Source organism: Rhipicephalus sanguineus, chromosome 10 (assembly GCF_013339695.2).
Source record: "Rhipicephalus sanguineus isolate Rsan-2018 chromosome 10, BIME_Rsan_1.4, whole genome shotgun sequence".
In the NCBI taxonomy this organism is placed as follows: domain Eukaryota; kingdom Metazoa; phylum Arthropoda; class Arachnida; order Ixodida; family Ixodidae; genus Rhipicephalus; species Rhipicephalus sanguineus.
This window is the reverse complement of record NC_051185.1, coordinates 38675021-38698239: the sequence shown is the minus strand read 5'-3', so window position 1 is coordinate 38698239 and position 23219 is coordinate 38675021. Positions and strand designations below refer to the sequence as shown.

General features: G+C 45.2%; 3 non-coding genes across 3 annotated transcripts; 1 reads left to right on the top strand and 2 right to left on the bottom strand.

The window, feature by feature from the left end:
* The first annotated feature begins 4973 nt into the window (after positions 1-4973).
* On the top strand, positions 4974-5076 carry LOC119372824 (U6 spliceosomal RNA). Its single transcript, XR_005179715.1, has one exon. It is a non-coding gene; the product is annotated as a U6 spliceosomal RNA (small nuclear RNA).
* A 564-nt stretch (positions 5077-5640) lies between these two features.
* LOC119372822 (U6 spliceosomal RNA) lies at positions 5641-5743 on the bottom strand. The gene has a single exon (XR_005179713.1). It is a non-coding gene; the product is annotated as a U6 spliceosomal RNA (small nuclear RNA).
* Positions 5744-20566: 14823 nt separating this feature from the next.
* LOC119372831 (U6 spliceosomal RNA) lies at positions 20567-20669 on the bottom strand. Its single transcript, XR_005179721.1, has one exon. It is a non-coding gene; the product is annotated as a U6 spliceosomal RNA (small nuclear RNA).
* Between the last annotated feature and the right edge of the window lie 2550 nt (positions 20670-23219).

Below are 23219 nucleotides of genomic sequence, written 5' to 3'. Positions count from 1 at the left end.
TCCTGTGATCAGTAAAAGGAGCAATGCCCCCCGGAAGAACAAAGCATTACAAAAGCACTCCGAGTTTCTGTAATTAGTTCACAGCTTGTGGCATGAGCCGTAAGTTCGAAACACCAATTTGCAAGCTAGCTAGAACACCCCTGTCTAATGCAGTGAACCGATGGACAAAAAATGATCAGAAAGGTTCTTAGCTGGGCTAGTTGTTTTATGATGAAACAGCTTCAAGCAGCGGGACAAGACAAAGCATTAACTAAGCTACTTAGTTGCACTGTTTCGCCATAACAAGGAAAATCATCACATAGAAGCATCAACCGTTGGGTAGTTTGTGTGACATTTCTAGAATGAAGACCGAAAAATTTGTCTATGCAGAACTACACCAACGAAACGGACACAGGACTGAAAGTCCTGTGTCCGCTTCCAGTCAGTCCTGTGTCTTTTTTGTCGGTGTAGTCTTTCGAAAAGTTTTGCACTCTTGATCCTACAAAAGACCATGGTGCCATGCGATACACTACCTATGATACTGTAACTTATATATGGACATAAAAGAACACATCTCTGGGATCGTAGGCACCACATTTGAAAAATTATCGTGCACGCATTGATGCTAACGTCTGAATAAGTGTAAGTGAGGAGAATGCATCTCCAAGATAATATAAAATGTCTAACAATTTTTCCGAATATCTGTTTGTTCAGGAACGTTTGCTAATGCGCTCGCCACCGGTATATTTATGCTGTTTCCATTGACCACGCATCCGAGAATTCCTTCAACAACAGTGGTCTCTGCAATCAAGCGTTTGCAATTCTCTCAACATCTCCTGGCAGCGTTACTTACAGCAGAAATGGGCAAAGGCACAGTATCGAAACTAACTGGCAAGAAAAGAATTTTACCGAGGCTACACGGTGGCACAGGAAAGACACTGGCTCAAAAGTAATCACTAGTGATCGTGTAAGGACACCCTCACCCTGGAGCGTCAAGCTGGGTCTTTCCTTTCCTCTGAGGCCTCACTTCTTTCGTCAGTCTTGATTGCAGGTGGCAAAGGAGGAGAAATATGTACAAGAAAACATAGGTAAACGGTTGAATCCACAGTTGATAAGCAACATCTTGCCGCATCATACATTTAATCACATTAGGTATCTTGTTTCAAGTCTCAGCAACAATGTATGCTGAAAGAACGCAACTATGAACGTTGCTTACTGGAGGCATGTTGATAGTCACTTGGTTCTGCTTGTGTGCGATATCTCAGTTTTGATAAGTTTGATGCATAGCAGGTCCGTATTAAAAATCCTGCGCTTGCACTGTGCTTTTGTATAGATACGGAATAGGCCAAGTGTCGGTGTATACCTATTGTGGCACTCATTTTATCTTAGCCACAGAAAAAAAGGTAGTTTACTTAATGGGTAATGAGCGCTAAGGACATTGGGTACATGGACTGGCATATTTCACAAATTATTAGTGCAATATTAGAGCACATGTTGTCACTGCTGTGGCTGTACCATGCTGCTTTTTGCCATTCCAGGGCCTTTGTGGACCCGTGCAAGTATATTGACAGAGTCAATGATTGACGGACGGAGCAGTTATTGCACATGAATCTACTACCCCACAGCATTTACCAAATAAGCGCGCAAACATCTCGACAATGAGGGAAGAATGTGTGTCAACTAGACAAAATATGAAAACTCCAGCATACCAGTACCTCCGCTGCACTGTTCCAGCATTCATGAGTTGCACTTGGAAAAGATGAACAGGTTTCCAGCACACTCGAAAGAACAACACAGCGGGTGATATTGTCACAGGGAGTATTTATTCGGCAAGCACTGGTCGAGCTAACACTACACACAGTGCACAGGAACGCAGGTCAAAAGGCAGCTACAGACTCTGCCCCACAACAACAACGTCGTCGTCTTTATCCATTCGGTGTCAATGCAGCGGCCGTGCCAGAGTGACAATATCCAAAATAAGGCAGGAGTCGGGGGACAACGGAAGCTGGCGATGAAAAATTCGTAAACGGGGTGTGCTGGAGCCGACGTTCCAACAAGCGGACTTTTCTTCTTCAAGGCTGCAACTTAAGGGCTGCAACTGCAGCCTCAACAGCAATTGCAAGTGCAACCTTCATCAAGGCTGCAACTGCAGCCTCGAAGAAGATAAGTCCGCATGTCGAAATGTCGGCTCCAGCACATCCCATATTTACGAATTTTTCACCGCAGCAGATGATAGTAATGGCCACATAACTTCTGTGCACATTCACAGAACATACTTATATTACCATGGCAATTCATCGTAATGTGCAGGCAAACTAATTAGTTGACACATGCACAATGCTTGCAAATGATTCCTCTAATGTATAATTACATCTGTTGTTCTCTGCACTGTAAAGTTTACCTGCTGCATCTAAAATCTAAACCTGTTTGCCACGTACTTCGAATGACTTCGGAAATTATTGCAGATGCGTCACTGTGTTTCTAATAATGATTACTGGTATTTCATAACTCTGTCACATCAGCACACAAGAACTCTTTTATGTACGTGGTCTTTTATGAAGTTGGAAGACTTCAACGAAGAGTAGGCCATGATCTAACATACGTCACACAAAGCTATGACGCAGCTACAAGACGCATTCCATTTAGCAACTGTTGTAAAGAATTGGTCGCAACGTGATTGTTAAGGCGTGGTCTTTTCCTTTTTCCCTTTCATAAGAACACTTCTGAAATAAAAAAACAATCGTGACACATTGTAAGCAAGCAGAGAAACAGAATGTGCCAACCAAAGCTGCTACTGCATTCGATCTCTTATTAACGTGGTATTACAAATAAACGGTGCCAAGGTAAGAAGGAGACAAGAGGATGCTGCACCTATATACTGTAAACCAGGTATTTACTGTGAAGTGTAGGACACATATCAACACTTTCAAACTGTGATACATGGCCAGCCTGCACTGTAAACTGGCTAGTCTTCATACGACATGACTACAGCATCACTTGAAATGTAGTTGCTGTATGCCCATCGATGAGGCCTGAACATGACAACACTCGACTATAGTGACAGACTCTGCGGTAGGCTGTAGAAAAGGGCAGCATGCAACAAAAAATGTGGTTGGCAATTCGTATTAAGTAAAAGCTTTGCTAGGCCAATTGAACATGACAACTCACCAGTCTTCGCAGTGATCAGCACATGAGAAACCGTAAAATACTAGTTGCTGACCCTTGAACTGGCTACACATTGTATAGAAAGCTAACAAACATGGTGCTTAAAGGATAACTGATAATCAGAACAGAAAGCTTCACATGGCAGTTGAAGATGTGGTTGGCCGGCCGTTCCTTTACAAGTCAGAGCAGCAGGAAGCTCATTGATTGAGCAAGTTGGTATAAGAACTCGTGGTGTGAAACGAAGGTTAGTTATTGACTGGGCAACAATGGGCTTAATAGGCTGGTGTCTTCTAGTGTAGCTTTATAAGGTATCCTATGGTGGAGAGAAGGTGCCAGGGGTGGGGCATGTGCCCTGTGTGCCACCCCGCAGCTACACCCCTGCCTCAGAAGATACATTTTCACCTACTTGCTGAACATTTGCACCAGTTGCTATGTTGCACACCTCGAACTGGATCGTTAACACCCTGGGCTTCATGTGTCAGTGATGTACCAAAACGGACGCATAGATACGCGCACTTTAAACAATGGATGTTTTATGCCAGCTGAGCACAATTAGTTGCCAGGTTCTTCAAGCTGTCGAATTGAGTAATACTGTGCATATCTCTACTTAGTTAACACTCGTGTAACAACCAATGGAGATGGGACATTAAATTGTTCTAGAGCAAATAGGCGCCCATGGTATCAATATTTTGTCATGTTCAGAAACCAGGAAAGCTGCGACAAACATGATTACATCCAGGAAATATGAATGTCATGCTAAAGCTATGACAGTCGGTCATAGATGTAGCACATATTGATATGTTGTGTTGCAATCATGTTTGTTAAACCAACAGGCAGAGGCGTCAAGGCGGCAGAGGTTTCATGGGGGTAAAGTTGTACTCTCTCCTACCCCCCCCCCCTTTTCCATATTAGCGGGGGGGAGGGGGGGAAGGGTTCCTCGTTTCGGGATGCATACATCTAGCAGCCCCATTTACCAACTGCGCATCTTGCTCTCCGAGATGAAGTGCACGATTGAAATAAACCACTCGTAATTACACTTTCAGATCTGGAAGACAACAAAGACAAGGCTATTCTTTGTACCGTCTCGAATGTGTACAGCTAGTTCGGCTTAAAAACAAACACCAACACTCACATTCCTTGGCCAAATATGGGCAATCAACACGCATCTGATTTCAAAGGAATCACGACTGGGTGTGCTCATTGGGAACACAACACAAGATCGCAGCATCCATATAATAAACACCAAGGGTTATGCACCAAGGCAAGTCATCAACGCAGTTAAAAAGAAATTACACTTTTGAGTGTTGCACCCGCGGGCACCCAATCAAACAAGCTGTCAGAAAGGAGTTGTTGGACCGCTAACTACCGTCCCGCTTCCAAACGCGATATAACAGGCTTTGCAAACGCGTGAAAATGGCGCTCGTAAAACTTGCGTTGCTTTTCAATCAAATACTGGGTTTGTCGTTCCATCGAAAGACGATCAGTACTTACGGGAAAGCGGCAAAGTGATGACACCAATGACAGCCTGACATTCAAACTGCGCGGTTTCCTTTGGTTGCGGTCTCAGCCGAGAGAGGACGCAACGACCGCCGACGCTAATTGCTCGCAATAGAGGACCTTTAAAGCGCAAGAACTGCTAATGTGAGCGCTTAAGGTATATTTTAAATTATAAGCCGTGCGCAGGTAGCCATTCTGTATAACAATAAATACAGACACCTGCTGATTATTGTAACATCCGCTCAAATTTTATGAATTTACTCCGCTTGCCACCGTTCACGTTCGCCTCCTCATAGTATGGCTATAAATATTCGAACCCCAGCCCCGTAGTTGTACTTCCAAAGTACATATACTAAAATTGGAACGATACAGAGAAGATTAGCATGGCCCCTGCGCAAGGATGACACGCAAAATCGTGAAGCGTTCCACATTTTTTGCGTCGTTTTCCCACAAATATTACGTAAATAATAATAATATCTGGGGTTTAACGTCCCAAAACCACCATATGATTATAAGAGACGCCGTAGTGGAGGGCTCCGGAAATTTCGACCACCTGGGGTTCTTTAACGTGCACCTAAATCTAAGTACACGGGCCTCAAACATTTTCGCCTCCATCGAAAATGCAGCCGCCGCGGCCGGGATTCGATCCCGCGACCTTCGGCACAAATATTACGTGTGGTTGCGATTGTTTATTACTGTGTACATTTGACTGCAGTCCTTCAAGGACTCTAGTCGAATCAGATTCCTTCAAGGACTCTGACTCGATGCTGCGATATGCCAGATGTCATCGTTTTAGTGCGAGTATTCATTTTACATCGACAATACCTGAACATCGCTGTAGAAGAGGGCACATGATTCTTCAGTGATGAAAAGTGTCCATAAAAATATATATATTTACAATGCATTGCACTGTCAGGCATACTGCAGCACAAGCGCATGCGCTGTTTCAGGTTAGACACCTTCACAACTGCGAATTACTATTTCTGGCAAAAAGACGAAAAAAATGTGGAACGCTTCACGATTTTGCGTGTCATCCTTGCGCAGGGGCCATGCTAATCTTCTCTGTATCGTTCCAATTTTAGTATATGTACTTTGGAAGTACAGCAACTCAGTTTGCGTTCGCCTATATATAGCCACCAATCTTTGGGCCAATATGTGGCCAGGGTGGTAGTCTGAAGTTACTTAACGAAAACAAAATAGATCTTCCATTTTAAGCGATGATGACGTACTTGAAGCAGCTCTTATAGTATTGGGTATATTTCCTTTAACGTAGATAATAAAATAGTGCTCCAGTTAGGTGTGATTTCAGAATGTTTCAAAACTAATCAGTGCAGGAACATTATTTTGTGGCGCCGTCTTACGGGATGTAGCCGAAACGAGCGCGACCCGCGTCTTTCGAACGTCAGTTGACGGTGCTCATTTGATAACGCGAGCTGTCGCGTCAGTGATGTCCAGTTTCCTCCAACAATGTATTAGCGTTCTTTTACGTACAACTTAGTGAACGTTTCGTTACTGTTTATGGACTGTAGTGTCGTTGCAAAGTACGCCAACGACTCATTTCTGCCGCGTGCCGTGACATGGCGCTACAAAACAGAAAAAGTTCTGCGTTGATTACGAAAATGCTAAATATTCAAGGATAACTTTAGTTTTTTGGCAAGATGCACTAAAAGAAATGTGCTCAGTGTAATAATAACCACTATTTGTTGCGTCTACTTAGCTTATAGCGGTGCCCTATACGTCCCATGCATTTATGACCATGTTGAGGAACCGTTTTCTCAGTAACTAAAAGTGATATGTGCATAAAACATATATCATTGTCTTGCAAATATTGCGCATTTTTAGCTGTACCAGATTCATTAAAATCTGGCTACTATTGCTATTTTGGTAAACTTTTATACTGGGCCCTGCATTTTGAGTTAATTTGCATCTTTGAAAATTTGTAACACAAAAGCTTTGAAGTGCGTAATTCCAATTGCGGTATAGTAGTTTTATGCACTCATGCAGAATACAAGGAAAATAATCAACTGCTTATCTTGGAACTCATTGGAAATAATGGTACCTGATTAATAATAAACATGGTTTTGAGATAATCGAGTTTAAAGTAAGGAAGCAGCTGAAAAGCGGTCATCTTTTGCCACAAACACAGTTCAACTATTTTATTTAGTAGATACGAGCTTGGTAATCATTACCAAAGTCATTTTTTCACTTTTCAGCCTGTCCTGCCTGCCTTGCTTCTTTTGTGCGCTGTCGTGCGCCTTTATCTGCAATGTGTTGTCGATTGTGGTCAACTTCTTTCAGCAAATTGACTATGTTTTCACCAGGCTAAAGTTCTAATGATTTCAGAATTTCGGTACGTGCGATACTACCATACGAAAGAACAATATCCAATGTCGCAGTCCTTGAGACTCTGAAGCCTAAACAAACACAGCAAAAGACTCTGCGACGGAATTCCGATTAGCTCGATCAACACTTCCAAGGCACAGTTTTCACGAGCAATTCTGTCTAATTGAATCACAAATAATATTCATGTCCATTAGAGCATACCCGTTGTCAACCTTTACGTGATTCTACGTTCAAAAGGCTTAGAGGTTCCACGACGAAGTGCTTGCTGATGGTTCAGCGTTCGGCCTGTATTGGTCGCCGCGAAATTTACGCTTGCTGAAGACCTTATAACTATCAGAATCTCAGTTTACCGACAGGCACGGCAAAGACAAGGTTTGTGATGAAGCTAGGAGCTAAAAGTTTTCGAACAGACGCTGCGAAAAATAAATGCAGACGCAAAAAAAAAAGAAAACACTGCCTAAGAAAGGCACGAACATGGACAATATACAGAAAGGGATACACTTAAAAAATTGCAAAGAAACGTGATTTCTTTTTTTTTTTTTTTTTTGCCTTACCCTGTGCCCTTGAAGGGCCTGAAACCATCCAGAGGTCGAAATCAAGTTGTGGTGTGACAGTTGTGCATGAGTCTACAACGAACACGTAGCCGTGAGAATTTTTTCAACCGTTGCCGTAATAGCGAGGTTACACGCCTCTGCTAAACGAAACGTTGCGATCGCTCGTTTCACTCTTTCCTTCGCTACCCACCGCTCGTCGGCTGGTCTCCTCTCCCAAAGCCGCTTTGGCCTCCTAGCCGAGTGCCCCTCCCAATTCACGCTATATACCGTCATCGCTGACGCGCTCTTCGATACAGAGGGCACTTCCGGTTGCTGTGACTCCGTGAACTCCATGCTTATTGGCTAATCGCTGCTGTTGCCCGTGCTCGCCCGTGCTCGTACGAATTGTGCCCGTATGTACCCTGTGTTGCGCGCACGCCTTCAAAGGATCGCCAACATAATGGATCCGCACGTGTCGCGTCTTTTCGTTTTTCCAATCGGCGCTTTTGCAGGCAAGCACTGATGCGTGAAAGCCATCGCAAAACACTGTCGGATTGAGTCCGCGCAGCTTATCAAACCGCTAGGCCTGACTGTGCTGGTACACTAGCGATTTGGCAGTTGCGTTACGGGCCGCAGTTGCCGATTCACATGCGCGCGCACGCGGGCATACGACGAACAACAGCAAGGAGCGCGGGCAGCTGCTTGCAGACCCGGAAGTCGTAGGTCCTTGTTCGACCAGTCGCAGCATCGCCTGCATACCGCGTCTCAGATTCAACACGCTGACATCTCACACGTCACTAGGCAGACTGCAAGCCAGGGCCCGGAGAGGAGACGCAATTGTTTCTTGGAATTCAGGGCGCGCCCGCGGCTTGTAGCACTGCCACGTGTGGCATCGTTGATCGTCACGGCATTCTGCACATGATTCGCGTGTTTACTTGAAATGATTGAACAACTATCGAAGGTGGTTTCGGGGCCCTACATGAGACTTCCACGAGGGCAACATTTCGGGCCAAGTATCGGTGACAATTAATATACTATAGTTGCACGCAAACTCCTCTACTGCACTTCCGGAACACTACCAACCTGACTGAAAAATTATACGTGCTATCTTGAGCAATGATAAGGGTTTGGCGATGGAAACTGGATAGCCACAATAAAGAAAACTATCACGCATACTTCATAAGCAACAGCGAATGAACGGCTTTCAGGAACGAACAATCAACACTCAGGAACGTTTCGGGAAAAGAAAAATGTGGAACGCTTCACGCTTATGCGGGCCATCCTTGCCATGCTAATTCATGCAAACATGCCATGCATTGGGAGGATGACTGCCACGCTGATCATGCTTGTGCGGGCCATCATTTCCACCATTCTAATCCATGCAAGCATGTCATGCCGTGCAAGGACGATCGCCACGCAATCATGCACTACTCATGCTCAGCGTTCCAATCTTGTATATGTACTATCCAAGTACACTAGAAGACTTTGAGTTCAATTATATATAGCCAGCAATGTTTGGGCCACGATATGGTCGCGGTGGAAGTCTGATGTTACTTAACGCAAAAGAAATAACTTTTCCATATGAAGCCAACAAGACATACACGAAGTAGCTTTTAGCGCATTGCGAATAATTCCTTTAGCGCAATTAATAATATAATCGCTGAATCAGGAGTTATATTAGAATGTTTCATAACCGTTCCGTGCACGCACTTTACTTCGTGGTGGCGCCATCTGACGGGGTGCGGCCGCAACGAGTCCGTACCCGCCTTTCGAACGACATTCGATGACTCCCGTCCAGCATGGTGGTTTATCGTGCTTTTATAGTTAATGTACAATTTAAAGGAAGTGTCGTTACTGTTTGTGGACTATTGGGCGCGAGGCCCACCACTGGAGACTAGGGCGCTGCAATCGCTGTGACGTGCATGGTTGGATCACGTGATCTCACCTTGCTCTGGCGACGGGAAGCAGACGGGTGTTGAATTCGTTGTTTTTAACCGCGATTTCGCGGCGTTTGCCCTTTTGAACAGCGTTGTTTTCCTCTCTCTTTATGTGTGTGGACCCCTAGAGGCTACGCAATGCGGAAAAGTGCAGTAAAAGTTATCGGCCGCATGGTACTTTTCTGCTCAGTGCCACAGTGCGCTACGTACGCGAAGGAGCCAGCCGTGGGCTTTCACTTTTACCCCTAACCTGCTTTGCAAGAGCATGGTGCCGCTGTCGCCTCTCTTTCTTTTATTGTTATTTCAAGCCCGTAGGGTTAATATGGACACCGACCACGCATGTTCACACACAAGTAAAACGTTTCAGCTCCCGCACGGGAGCCTTGTTCACAACGATGTGCAAGCAGTCCGGTCATGTATGTTGAAATGTGAAGTAGCAACATAGTGGCACAGCTATTTGGCCTAGTTGGAAACGGTTCGTCCTTGAGGAGCGCGAAAGAAACGCAGTGACTAAGAAGAGATACACACAGGACAAGCGCTTTCTAAGAACAAGTTTTATTAAAGAAAACTCAGACTTCTTATCCTAACAGAACTGCGCAAGGCACATGAAAATGTCAGCGCACATGGTGACACTCGTGAAATGGCTAAACAGTCAAAAAGGCAGATAATAGCAATGTCTCATTGTCAGATGTGGAAATGGAAGGATCGACTTACACAGTCGTCATTGGGCTGTGAAATGAAAAACGCTTCTGAGATTTCCTTGGATGTTTGGTTATAATGCTTAAAAAGAGTGTCAGTGTTTTTTAACGAGGGCGCTGCACTCGCATTCGTTGCAGCGAAGAGCGAGGTGTGTGTTAGCACGTCCTTTCAAACTTGTCATGTGCTCTCTAAATCTGGTATTCACACCTGCCTGTCTGCCTACATACACGTGTCCAAACGTCATGGGAATTCTATACACTATCTTATTGTTGCATTACATATACTTAATTGCTTTCGTGTGCTATAGTGCAGTCTTTACCACTTTGCTCGCTATCATATTTTTGCTTCGCTCTGGAGCACACCCTGTCGATTTTGTTTTTTGTCGAAAATACTACTTTTACGTCATATTTGCTTGCAACTTTTTTTTTTTATCGATGGGAAAGGCCATGTACGTACGGAATTAGACACTTTTCAAAGGGGATCAATCTGCTTGTCCGTTTCTCTTGCTGGTTGCTTGTTAAATTTAAAAATCTTCAGAAGTCGCCCGCACGATGCTTGCAAAATGGAGTAAGGATACCCAGCATCCTTCAGCCGGCCAATTTGGGTTGCATAAGCCAGAAGCCAGAAGTTTTCGAACAGACGCTGCGAAGAATAAATGCAGGTGAAAAAAAAAGAACTCTTCCTAAGAAAGCACCAACATGGACAACATGCACAAAGGGATACACTTGCCAAATTGCAAGGAAACGTGAATCGTCTTTTTTTTTTTAATTTTGCCTTACCCTGTACCCCTAAGTAACATGAGGCTTCCACCTGGGCAACATTTCGGGCCAAGGATCGGTCCCAATCAAGGAGGTTTAAATAAAACTTGCTGGAGTGGAGGCCGCCCATACTTGCCAATGGGCCGCAGTGAAGCCGCGCCGCGCGCGCGGCGGCCATCTTGCCATAGGCAAGAAACGGGAGCCAAAGCGCGCCCGCCGCGCTGATCGCGTCTCTCCGTCGTGGTTTTTAACGGTTATGTCGAGCATTAAGGGAGAAGTTGTCAAGAATAAGAAGCCAAATGGCCGAGAATGCAGTCAGTTTTATTCCGATTCTTTTGGCGTTTTCCTTGCAAGCATGCACACCGATGAAGGGTCGTCATTGGTTTTTAAAAACAATCATCCTCGTAAGAACATACCTCACTTCTCGGCACTCATTTTCCTGTTTATTTCATTCGTCATGTGACGGAGTCTTACGCATATGTGGAGTTCGGCCACTTTTTTTTTTTTTTTGAGCGGAGCTCCACACTCAAGGATATATGCTCATCGAGAAGGATATGTTAAGGCTTGAAAGCCATTTCTTTTCTCAAGACAAGCTCATAACCTCCAAAACCAATAGCTTTGGCTTTGCATGGACGTGCTTCAAATATGGGCATTCAGCTTGCAGTCGACACTATTTCAATAGATATATAGCTTTCCGATACTACGTCGTTGGATCGGCTCTCTCTTATACTGCCAATGAATCAATTAAAAGCGCCCATGCAGTCTGTCATCATGCATTCCAGTCCCAAAGTCCACATATCTAACCACTTAGACGCCCACAATCCCAACATGTTTCCTCATTTATCATCAACAATCAAAGTACAGTAGAGTTTTTGTGCTGCGTTGGGCTAGTTTTTTCGAGACTGACTCATTTGTGAAGGCAGCATTTCCTTTGATGGAATTCTGTATACCGTTCGTGCGCTCTGCTGACAGTGCTCGATTAAACTTCGCATCTCGGATGGATACGTGCCTTTCTGGTCTTTTCGTGCCCTGTGGAGGGGTTGCTGTATGTATGGGGTAAGACCGCAGTGAACACCCCCCTGCACTACTCAGATGTGAGCTTTTGATCCTTGATCTCGCGGTTATTATCGCTTGAGGATCGAACCTCGCTCTTTTTGGTCAGCCTGCAATTTTTCTGCTGCAGAATTTTCGTCTTGAACTGTTTATCTCCCCTTAGGAAACATATATATATATATATAGCGTTTCTTTGTAATGCTGCCGTGTAGGTGATGCAACTGTCACACCTTGAACAAACTTCTTTTTCAATTTGAACACACATAACGGCCGGAGTACCCCGGGGCCTCGGTTCGCTGTGCAGCTGGAACGAACATTGCACAGTTTAGACCGACTGGTTTTACTCGCTGCACTGCATAAAACAAATACAAATAACAAAAGAAAAGGCACGAATGTAAGAAAAAAACAGGTCCTTGTGTATATCCCAAATAACGTTACTTAACCTCGTAGTTGCGACCTACCCTTTTATAACACAGCTCAACCGATAACGAAATCTAGGCAGTCGCCTAGCTATTTATATAATTTCAACGAATAGCAAACGGTGCGTCCTTTTCCCATTTGCGCTCCGCACCAGTGGTATCAACAACCACAAGAATGTGTATTACTAGGTTTTGCAAGTGTTTTACAAATGCGTCAAGCTGGACAACTACCGGGTCGCAGCCCAGTCCGCTCGAAAGAATTCGGCGAGAAGTGCCTCTCAAACAGCCTGCCCTGACGTACTTCGAACATTTCGCTCCTTAAGAAACCGGTTAGGGAAAAAGAATGACAGTGAGATGTGAAATTAGACAGATTGCGAGCTGTCAGCATGCGTTCCGGCATATAGAGAAGTTTTCATCAAGCTCGAAATGTTCTGCTTACAACTGAAACTTCACCCCAGGGTACCTTTTCGCTCGATTTATATAGCCGTACGCAACGCACGATGTGCCCAACAACGTCTGGACGCCACAACGCCAGAGAACATCTCGGGAACATCTATGCGGCCGCTGCAGCCTGCGTTGCGGAAGGCGCGCCTTCTGCCTATGGCAATATGGCGGCGCGCGGCTTCACCTGAGGGGCGCCTCCTCCACTCCAGCAAATTTTATTTGAACCTCCTTGGTCCCAATATACTATAGTTGAACGCAGACTCCTCTACTGCACTTCCAAAATACTACCAACATGGCTGAAAAAGCACACGTGCTATTTTGAGCAATGATGAGGGTTTGGCGATGGAAATTAGATAGCCACAATAGAGAAAACTATCACGCATACAGCGAATGCACGGCTTTCAGGAACGAACAAACAACACTCAGGAACGTTTCGGGAAAAGAAAAATGTGGAACGCTTCACGCTAATGCGGGCCATCCTTGATCCTTGCCATGCTAATTCATGCAAACATGCCATGCATCGGAAGGACGATTGCCACGCTGATCATGCTTGTGCGGGCCATCCTTTCCATCATTCTAATCCATGCAAGCATGTCATGCCGTGCAAGGACGATCGCCACGCAGTCATGCACTGCTCATGCTCAGCGTTCCAATCTTGTATATGTACTATCCAAGTACACTAGAAGACTCCGAGTTCAACTATATATAGCCAGCAATATTTGGGCCACGATTTGGCTGCGGTGAAAGTCTGATGTTACTTAACGCAAATGAAATAACTTTTCGATATGAAGCCAACAAGACATACACGAAGTAGCTTTTATAGCGCATTGCGCATATTTCCTTTAGTGCAGATAATAAAATAATCGTTGAATCAGGAGTTATATTACAATGTTTCATAACCGTTCCGTGCACGCACTTTACTTCGTGGCGGCGCCATCTGACGGGGTGCGGCCGCAACGAGTCCGTACCCGCCTTTCGAACGACATTCGATGACTCCCGTCCAGCATGGCGGTTTATCGTGCTTTTATAGTTAATGTACAATTTAGTTGAAGTGTCGTTACTGTTTGTGGACTATTGGGCGTGAGGCCCACCACTGGAGACTCGGGCGCTGCAATCGCGCTGTGACGTGCATGGTTGGATCACGTGATCTCACCTTGCTCGGGCGACGGGAAGCAGATGGTTGTTGAATGCATTGTTTTTAACCGCGATTTCGCGGCGTTTGTCGTCTTGAGCAGCGTTGTTTTGCTCTCACTTTATGTGTGTGCACCCCTAGAGGCTACGCAATGCGGCAAAGTGCAGTAAAAGTTATCGGCGGCACGGTACTTTTCTGCTCCGTGCCGCAGTACGCTACGTACGCGAAGGAACCGGGCGTGAGCTTTCACTTTTACCCATACCCTGCTTTGCAAGAGAATGATGCCGCTGTCACCTCTGTTTCTTTTATTGTTATTTCAAGTCCATAGGGCTAATATGGACACCGACCACGCATGTTCACCCACAAGTAAAACGTTTCAGTTCCCGCACGGGAGCCTTGTTCACAACGATATGCAAACAGTCTGGTCATGTATGTTGAAATATGAAGTAGCAATAGTACCACATCTATTTGGCCTAGTTGGAAACGGTTCATCCTTGAGAAGCGCGAAAGAAACACAGGGACAAGAAGAGATAAACACACGACAAGCGCTTTCTAACAACAAGTTTTATTAAAGAAAACTCAGACTTCTTATCCTAACAGAACTGCGCAAAGTACATGAACATATCAGCGCACATAGTGACACTCATGAATTGACTAAACAGTCAAAAAGGCAGATAATAGCGATGTCTCATTGTCAGATGTGGAAATGGAAGGATCGACTTACACAGTCGTCATTGGGCTGTGAAATGAAAAACGCTTCTGCGATTTCCTTGGATGTTTGTTTATAATGTTTAAAAAGAGTGTCAGTGTTTTTTAACGAGGGCGGTGCACTCGCATTCGTTGCAGCGAAGGGCGAGGTGTGTGTTCGGACGTCCTTTCAAACTTGTCATGTGCTCTCTAAATCTGGTATTCACACCTGCCTGTCTGCCTACATACACGTGTCAAAACGTCATGGGAATCCTGTACACTACCTTTATTGTTGCATTACATATACTTAATTGCTTTCGTCTGTTATAGTGCAGTCTTTACCACTTTGCTCGCTATCATATTTTCGCTTTACTCTGGAGCGTGCACACACAGCCGATTTTGTTTTTTGCCGAAAATACTACTTTTACGTCATGTTTGCTTGCAACTTTTTTTTTAAATCGATGGGGAAGGCCACGTACGTACGGAATTAGAGACACTTTTGAAAGGGGATCAATTTGCCTGTCCGTTTCTCTTGCTGGTTGCTTGTCAAATTTAAAAATCTTCAGAAGGTCGCCCGCACGATGTTTGCAAAATGGAGTGAAGCTACCCAGCATCCTTCAGCCGACGAATTTGGGATGCAAAAGCATTGTTCACAGAGTGGACGCAAGATTTTCGTAATGCCGACCGCAAGCAAGAACCCACAACGGCATTCTTCACAATCTTAGAATGCCCAGAAGCATAGCTTAAAAGTGCTTTCCCTGCACGAGGCGAATATGCCCAACAAACTTCTTCACAGGAGAACGAGCACTTGCTACGGAGACAAAGACGACGGTTCTCGCATGTAGCCGGCTTTTGCGGGAACTAAATTAAGAAATCGATGGCAGCGGCAGCAGCTAGCTGAAACGGAGCTGAAAGCAAAAGACAAGGTGAAGTTTGCGGTGATACCTTATGTGCATGGGTTGCCACATCCTCTAAAAAAGGTGGGCGCACGGCATGAGGTGAAGACGGTGTTTTCCGCGGAACACAAGGTGCGCGGCGTATGCCCCGCGGTGCGCAGACGCGTAGATTCGGGTTCTAGGACCAGTCAAGCATGCACCATTAACCACACCTACAGACACGTGCCTTGCGCCTCGGGAGTCGTGTATAACATCCCGTTATCATGTGGCCGCGTTTACGTTGGCCAGACGGGCAGATGTCTGAATCTGCGCCTTAATGAACATAGGAACGCAGGTGAAGGCCCTGCATTTTCTACACACCTTGGCATGCATTGCAGGGACTGCGGGTGCTCAGCGAATTTCACAGGCACCACAGTTTTATTCCGTCACAAGGAGAAGATTACAAGGGAGATCTGTGAGGCCTTCCAATCAAAAAAGAAGGACATAGATGCGTGAGCCAGACGTCATTGGCATTAACAGATAAAGAACTATCTTTTCTTGGCCACACCGATTAGCGCCTCGCAAAGGTCAACAGATGTGTTATCGTTAAGCTTTGAAGTGATGCGCGACATGTAGTTTAGTTTTTTTTTCTGCGCAGTGACGCATGCCTGGGACTCTGTGTTATATTCTTCCGTTTTTCCTTGATTAAACTTTAGTTGAAAGTTAGCGCTTGTGTTCTCGTGTTCTTCTCACTTTGTCCCCGCAGCAAGTGCGCGCTATCCTGTGAAGATAAATACCTACCAACTTGCCCAGTTTTCTGCTTTGTTGTATGCCCAACAAATGTGCGCCGGTCGGAAGTTCAAGTTGACATCTAGGTACTGGAGCTTAGCGTCAAATGGAACTTCTGAAGTGAACTTCAACCCCTTGCCCACAGAATTAAACGTATCTAAAACTCTCTTCCTAAAGGTCTCTTTTTCAACACTTGAACCCAAAATTAAATAATTATCAGCATATGGGAATACCTTTGTGGCCACACCACCTAAATTTTTCTCTAGCTCCCTGTCTACACTGCCCAGAAAGATGGTACTTGAAGGGGTGTCAGAGTGAAAACTCAATGTATGACAACATCTAAAACGGCAATATTATCAACAGCAGTCCCCTACTTACCGAGAAATTAAGCTAAATGTATCAACAACGAGCGCCACGAGCGGCACATTTTGGAAATGATCCCGATGACGTGAGAGAGTTTGACTACAAATAATCACTCGTAATCAAACTAGCTGCAATAAAAAAGAACCTTCCGTGCCTCAAGAGCCGTTATAAAATGCTGCTTGTTCGTTTCTCCTTGATTCATGGAAAAAAGAACCTCTTTGGCGCTGCCATGGGGAACGGCGCGCGTAGTTCGAAGGTTCCGTTTTCGCCGAACTGCGCTTCACCCGGCACCCTGCTTCGCTCACGCGGTCGCGTCTCAATGGTAGTTTTGGTATCGCGTACTGCCGCGCGTCTTTTGCGCGCTCGTGAAAGTCGCTCTGACAGAAAGTTCGACAAAATGCCGCATGCATGCGATGTTGCCGGATGCCCGAATGGCGCACGCCGCTGCGCAGTAAAGGCGGGCAACGTTGGGCACGGCAGCAGTGACGTGGGAAACACCGCTTTCAAGCGGATGATTTGAAGTGCGCTAACGGGATGCGGACCACTAAAATGTGATTTTATTTCAAAAAATGCACTTACTTGGCACAAAAGTAGCACTACAAGGTTTCTGGACCGTTATTTCAACAATCAACGTCGACTTAATATTTGCCTTTAGTGTCCCTTTAAGACAGGAGCTACCTTAAACCCAATGCAGACACCATTTTTTTTAATGAATGTGCCATCACCAAACCCTACATGAATGTTCTTAAGATAATATTCAAGACGTTGAATATTAGACAATGACGACTGTGTAAGCCATTCTTCCATTTCCATATCTGACAAACTGCACATCATTATTATCTGCCTTTTTGACTGTTTAGCCATTTCACGAGTGTTACTATGTGCGCTGATACGTTCATGTACCTTGCACAGTTATGTTAGGATAAGATGTCCGAGTTTTTCTTTAATAAAACTAGTTGTTATAAAGCGCTTGTCCTGTGTGTATATCTTCTTAGTCCCTGTGTTTCTTTCGCGCTCCTCAAGGATGCGTACACGTGTGGAAAGTTGCCGTCATTACGTTTAAGCGTGTGCGCCGTAGTTTGTATTGTCAGAGGTTCAAGATAAAGCCGAGAAGACCAGTTATTTCGCTTCTGCGTGCTCGGCCATTGCTGTTCGACGAAAGCTTCTTTTTTACATCATGCATGAGCTGCTTGAATCTTTGCTGAAAGTTACCTGTCTCGCCGACGAAACTTCCACACCACAGTCTGCGTAACGCCTCCCACCCCCTCTCTCTCTCGGGTGTCCATTTTAATCGTTCTGATGTGTTTTCCCGACCACACGGGCTTTCGTCCGACTCTCGACTTCAGCCCACGGGGTCCTTTGCTTATAGATTACCATAGGCGTGCGCAGGGTTCCCCTTCAGGAGGGGCGAAGGTTCGACCAGTCGCAGCATCGCCTGCATACGGCATCACAGATTCAACACGCTGACATCACACACGTCACTAGACAGACCCGAAGCAGGGCCCGGAGAGAAGAAGCAATTGTTTCTTGGAATTTGGGGTGCGCCTGCGGCTTGTAGCACTGCTACGTGTGGCATCGTTGATCGTCACGGCATTCTGAACATGATTCGCGTGTTTACTTGAAATGATTGAACAACTATCGAAGGTGGTTTAGGGGCCCTACATGAGACTTCCACCCGGGCAACATTTCGGGCCAAGTATCGGTGACAATTAATATACTATAGTTGCACGCAAACTCCTCTACTGCACTTCCAAAATACTACAAACATGACTGAAAAATTATACGTGCTATCTTGAGCAATGATAAGGGTTTGGCGATGGAAACTGGATAGCCACAATAAAGAAAACTATCACGCATACTTCATAAGCAACAGCGAATGCACGGCTTTCAGGAACGAACAATCAACACTCAGGAACGTTTCGGGAAACGAATGTTGAACGCTTCACGCTTATGCGGGCCATCCTTGCCATGCTAATTCATGCAAACATGCCATGCATAGGAAGGATGATTGCCACGCTGATCATGCTTGTGCGGGCCATCCTTTCCACCATTCTAATCCATGCAAGCATGTCATGCCGTGGAAGGACGATCGCCACGCAGTCATGCACTACTCATGCTCAGCGTTCCAATCTTGTATATGTACTATCCAAGTACACTAGAAGACTCCGAGTTCAACTATATATAGCCAGCAATATTTGGGCCACGATTTGGCTGCGGTGGAAGTCTGATGTTACTTAATGCAAAGGAAATAACTTTTCTATATGAAGCCAACAAGACACACACGAAGTAGCTTTTAGCGTATTGCGCATAATTCCTTTAGTGCAGATAATAAAATAATAGTTGAATCAGGAGTTATATTACAATGTTTCATAACCGATCTGTGCACGCGCTTCATTTCGTGGCGCCACCTGACGGGATGCGGCCGCAACGAGTCGGTACAGGCCTTTCGAACGGCATTCGATGGCGCCCGCCCAGCATGCTCGGTTTAGCGTGCTTTTATAGTTAATGTACAATTTAAAGGAAGTGTCGTTACTGCTTGCGGACCGTAGTGTCGTTTTAAAGTCCGTCAACGTGAATGTTGCAACTTCGTTGCTTCTTCTCTGACTGATTATTGCAGCTTCAGCGGTGACATTTCGCACGCGCGTGCCTAATGTATGCGGTTGTTGCAGGATTGATTTCGATCACGTGGCATTATTTAACGCACTTGCAACGAAAGAGAAGCGCAGGAATGTTATTTGTCAACTCAGTTATTCTGTGGAGAACATGAATTATCAAAGTGTCCGATCGGTGCTTAAGCGCTGGGGTGCAATCTACCAAGTGCCGACTCGGTCGCTGTGCAAATAAAAAGAAAAATTAAAAGTGAAGAAAGGCAGAAATACTCCACGGAGAGTGCTCATTGCCCAAAGAAAGCTGGCTCAGTACATGGAAGCTTTGCTTTCAAGTGTCCAGCTGCGGCGAGTATCTGATCGTAGTTAACAGGTCGAGTGAATTGGCATTGCGCGCTTAGGCTTAGCTGCGAGACAGCTCAACACTTTCCCCTACCATATTAATTCAGTCTTCGTTTCCTTTACAATGTGGGGTCGCTGCGGAGTGTCTCCACCCTTCAATTTCTCAACTGCAGTTAATTTGCACGCAATCGAGTTAGTGGTGCGTAAGAAGTAAGAAATCTTGCGCATGAGCTCCGTTAGCCTTGCACGGTCCCATTGCTATGTTTTAAACTTACGCGACAAATTATTTTCCTGTGCTTTATTTAGGTACACGTACGTAACGGTCGAAGGCCAGGCAGTCAACGTTATTCCGGTAAAAGCTACATCGGGGTAGCACGATTGAGAAAATGCCAAAGGGCCAGCAATTTTTTTTTTTTTGAAGACAAATTATTCACACTTTTACGTTCATGTCGTCATACCTTACAAACATGCGTATGCGGCTTGCCCAACGTTGTACGTAAAAGCATGCGGTGACACTAAACTGGGCGTTCGGAACGAGGCGTGACATATCATGAAACGAAGCTAAGAAGGTACATGATGACACGTGAAATCGTGAAGCGTTCCACATTTTTTTTCGTCTCTTTGCCACAAATATGACGCCTGGTTGTGATTGCTCATTACTGTAAGCTGTTAACATTCGACCAGAGTCATGATGGACTCTGATTCGATGCTGCGATATGCCAGGGTGTATCCATTTTGTGCGAGTGTTCAGTTTACATCGACAATTCCTGAACATCGCTGAAGAAGAGGGCACATAGTTCTTCAGTGGTGAAAAATGTCGATGAAAAATACATATTCACAATAAATTAAACTGTCAGGCATATTGCAGCACTAACAGGAAATGTGCTCCTTTCAGTGAGGAATCTTCACAACTGCGAAATAATATTTCTAATAAAAAGGCGAAAAAAAAATGTGGAACGCTTCATGATTTTGCGTGTCATCCTTGCGCAGGGGCCATGCTAATCTTCTCTGTATCGTTCCAATTTTAGTATACGTACTTTGGAAGTACGTCAGTAGAGTTTGCATTCAACTATACATGGCTTGCACCTACGTCACTTGACGTCACTGCTCGGAGCGAGTGGGCCATATTGGTGAACAGCGGTTAGACCTTGTTCAGCGCTGCCTGGTCGCACCTGCGAGTTTCTTCCTCTACTATGGTTATATGCGCAGTTGTAGGCTGCTCTCATCGTAGCGACAGCTGCGGAAGAAAGAAGCAGCCCACTAGTACGAGCTTCTTTCGAGTACGAGAGGTTATTGACGTCCAGTGCGAGCGTACGAAAATGCTCAGCGCGAACCGTCACAGGACCTGGCTGGCGCGCAGTAGGCGTGCAAATTTCGACGAACAAAGCCCCAACGTTCGTGTGTGTGGAGCGCACTTCGTAGCATGTAAGCGAAAAAGAGAGGAGATATGAAGACACTGATCAGCATGGATGCTGTTGTGATCAGCATGGACGCTGTTGTGTTCGTAGGAAAGCGGTCCGCATTGTTCGACGAGACGAACCCTGACTGGGCGCTGCCGTCTCTATATACGGCTCGGCTACAGCTGCAAGCATGCAGGCGCTGCGCGACATGAGTGCACGAAAAAACGGCGTCGTGAAAAATGGCAAGCGGAGGCCGAACGGCGCCGAGCACAGGCCGATGCATGTTGATGAAGCCGAATGCGATTCGCTCCCGATGACGGTCCGCATGCAGTGACTAAACCATCAGCACTACGTTCACACACACGTACTACATCCCTCTATGTTTATGACAAACTAGACGGCACAGGAGACGCGCGATCGAAAAACGCGCTGCGGCGTGTGCACCTCGCTGCACTCGCACGAGAACTAAGCGCAAACATCAGTACTTGTCGATTTAGCAGCGTTCGTGCATCGCTATTTCATAACTCGGGGCTGGCGAAAGGGCCATTTTCATGAACCATTCAACTTACCTTGTAAGCACGATCAAATTTACGGTCGCGAAGCTCGTTTTCAGACAGGCTCTTTACCCAACCGCTGGTAAAGTAGTCGTGCGGTTCTATTGATTTGTAGGCCTTTATTTCACCCAGCGTAATCAGATCAGTGCTGAAAACCAAATAGTTCACGATGGCCCCGTACGTGCGACACATCTGGGAAGGCGGAGATGTTCTATGTCCTGTCCGTTCCGAGTCGAAGCGTGATGGGATCCACTCCGTCGCACAACCGCACCTTTTCCTCATAGCGAGAACACGCTTGCCCTATCAGTTCTGAATAGTACGCCGCATTTAACGGCTGCTTTGCGCCAACCGGCGGCATGATGCACGAGAAACGGCTCGCGAAAAAGAAAATGACCGTGGGAATGCGGCTCCGTCGTACTAGGGCGGTTAGTCGTACTGAACACTGTATAGTCGTACGGCTGGTACGTGTACGTATACGTGAGGTTGTTCACTAATATGGCCGCCGCAGTAGGACCGCAGCAACGGTGACGTCACGTGCAAGCCATGTATATATAGCCACCAAACTTTGTGCCAAGATGTGGCCAGGGTGGATGATTCAAACTGCGAGCCAATGACATTGGGGTGACTGTTCCCAGTAAAATGCTGAATGGACAAGCTGAGATAAAGGGCTAAATAAAGCCAAAGAAAACAAATGGGAATTTATGTGAAGTTACTTAACGAAAACAATATAGAACTTCCATTTTAAGCGATGAAAGCGTACTTGAAGTAACTTTTAGAGTATTGGGTATATTTCATTTAACGTAGATAATAAAATGATGCTTCACTTAGGTGTGATTTTAGAATGTTTCAAAACTGATCAGTGCAGGAACATTACTTTGTGGCGTCATCTCACAGGATGTAGACGAAACGAGCGCGACCCGCGTCTTTCGAACGTCAGTTGATGATGCTCATTTGATGACACGCGCTGTTGCGTCAGTGATGTCCGTATCTTCTAACACTGTATTAGCGTTCTTTCACGCATAACTTAGTGGGTATTTCATTCATGCTTATGGACTGTTGTGCCGTTGCAAAATCTGTCAACGACTCATTTCTACGGCGTGCCGTGACATGGCGCTACAAAACTGAAAAAGTTCTGTGTTGATTTGAGAATACTAAATCTTCAAAGATAACATAACTATTTTTGCAACATACACTAAACGAAACATGCTCAGTGTAATAATGACCACTATTGTTAAATCTGTTTAGCTGCATAGCGACGCCCTACATGTCCCATGCAATTTTGACCATGTTAAGGTACCATTTTCTCAGTAACTAAAAGGGATATGTACACAAAACATATATCATTGCTTTCCAAATTTTGCGCTTGCTTACCTATACCAGATTCATTAAAATCTTACTAATATTACTATTTCGGGGAATTTTTTCCCAGCAGGACCTATATATTGAGTTAATTTGCACCTTTGAAAATTTGTAACACAAAAGCTTTCAAATGAATAATTTCAATTGCGGTATAGTAGTTGTATGTACTTACGCAGAATACAAGGAAAAATAATCAACTGGTTATCTCGAAAAGGTACCTTAGTAATAATAAACAAGTTTTTCAGATAATCGAGTTTAAGGTAAGAAAACAGCTCAAAAGCGAAC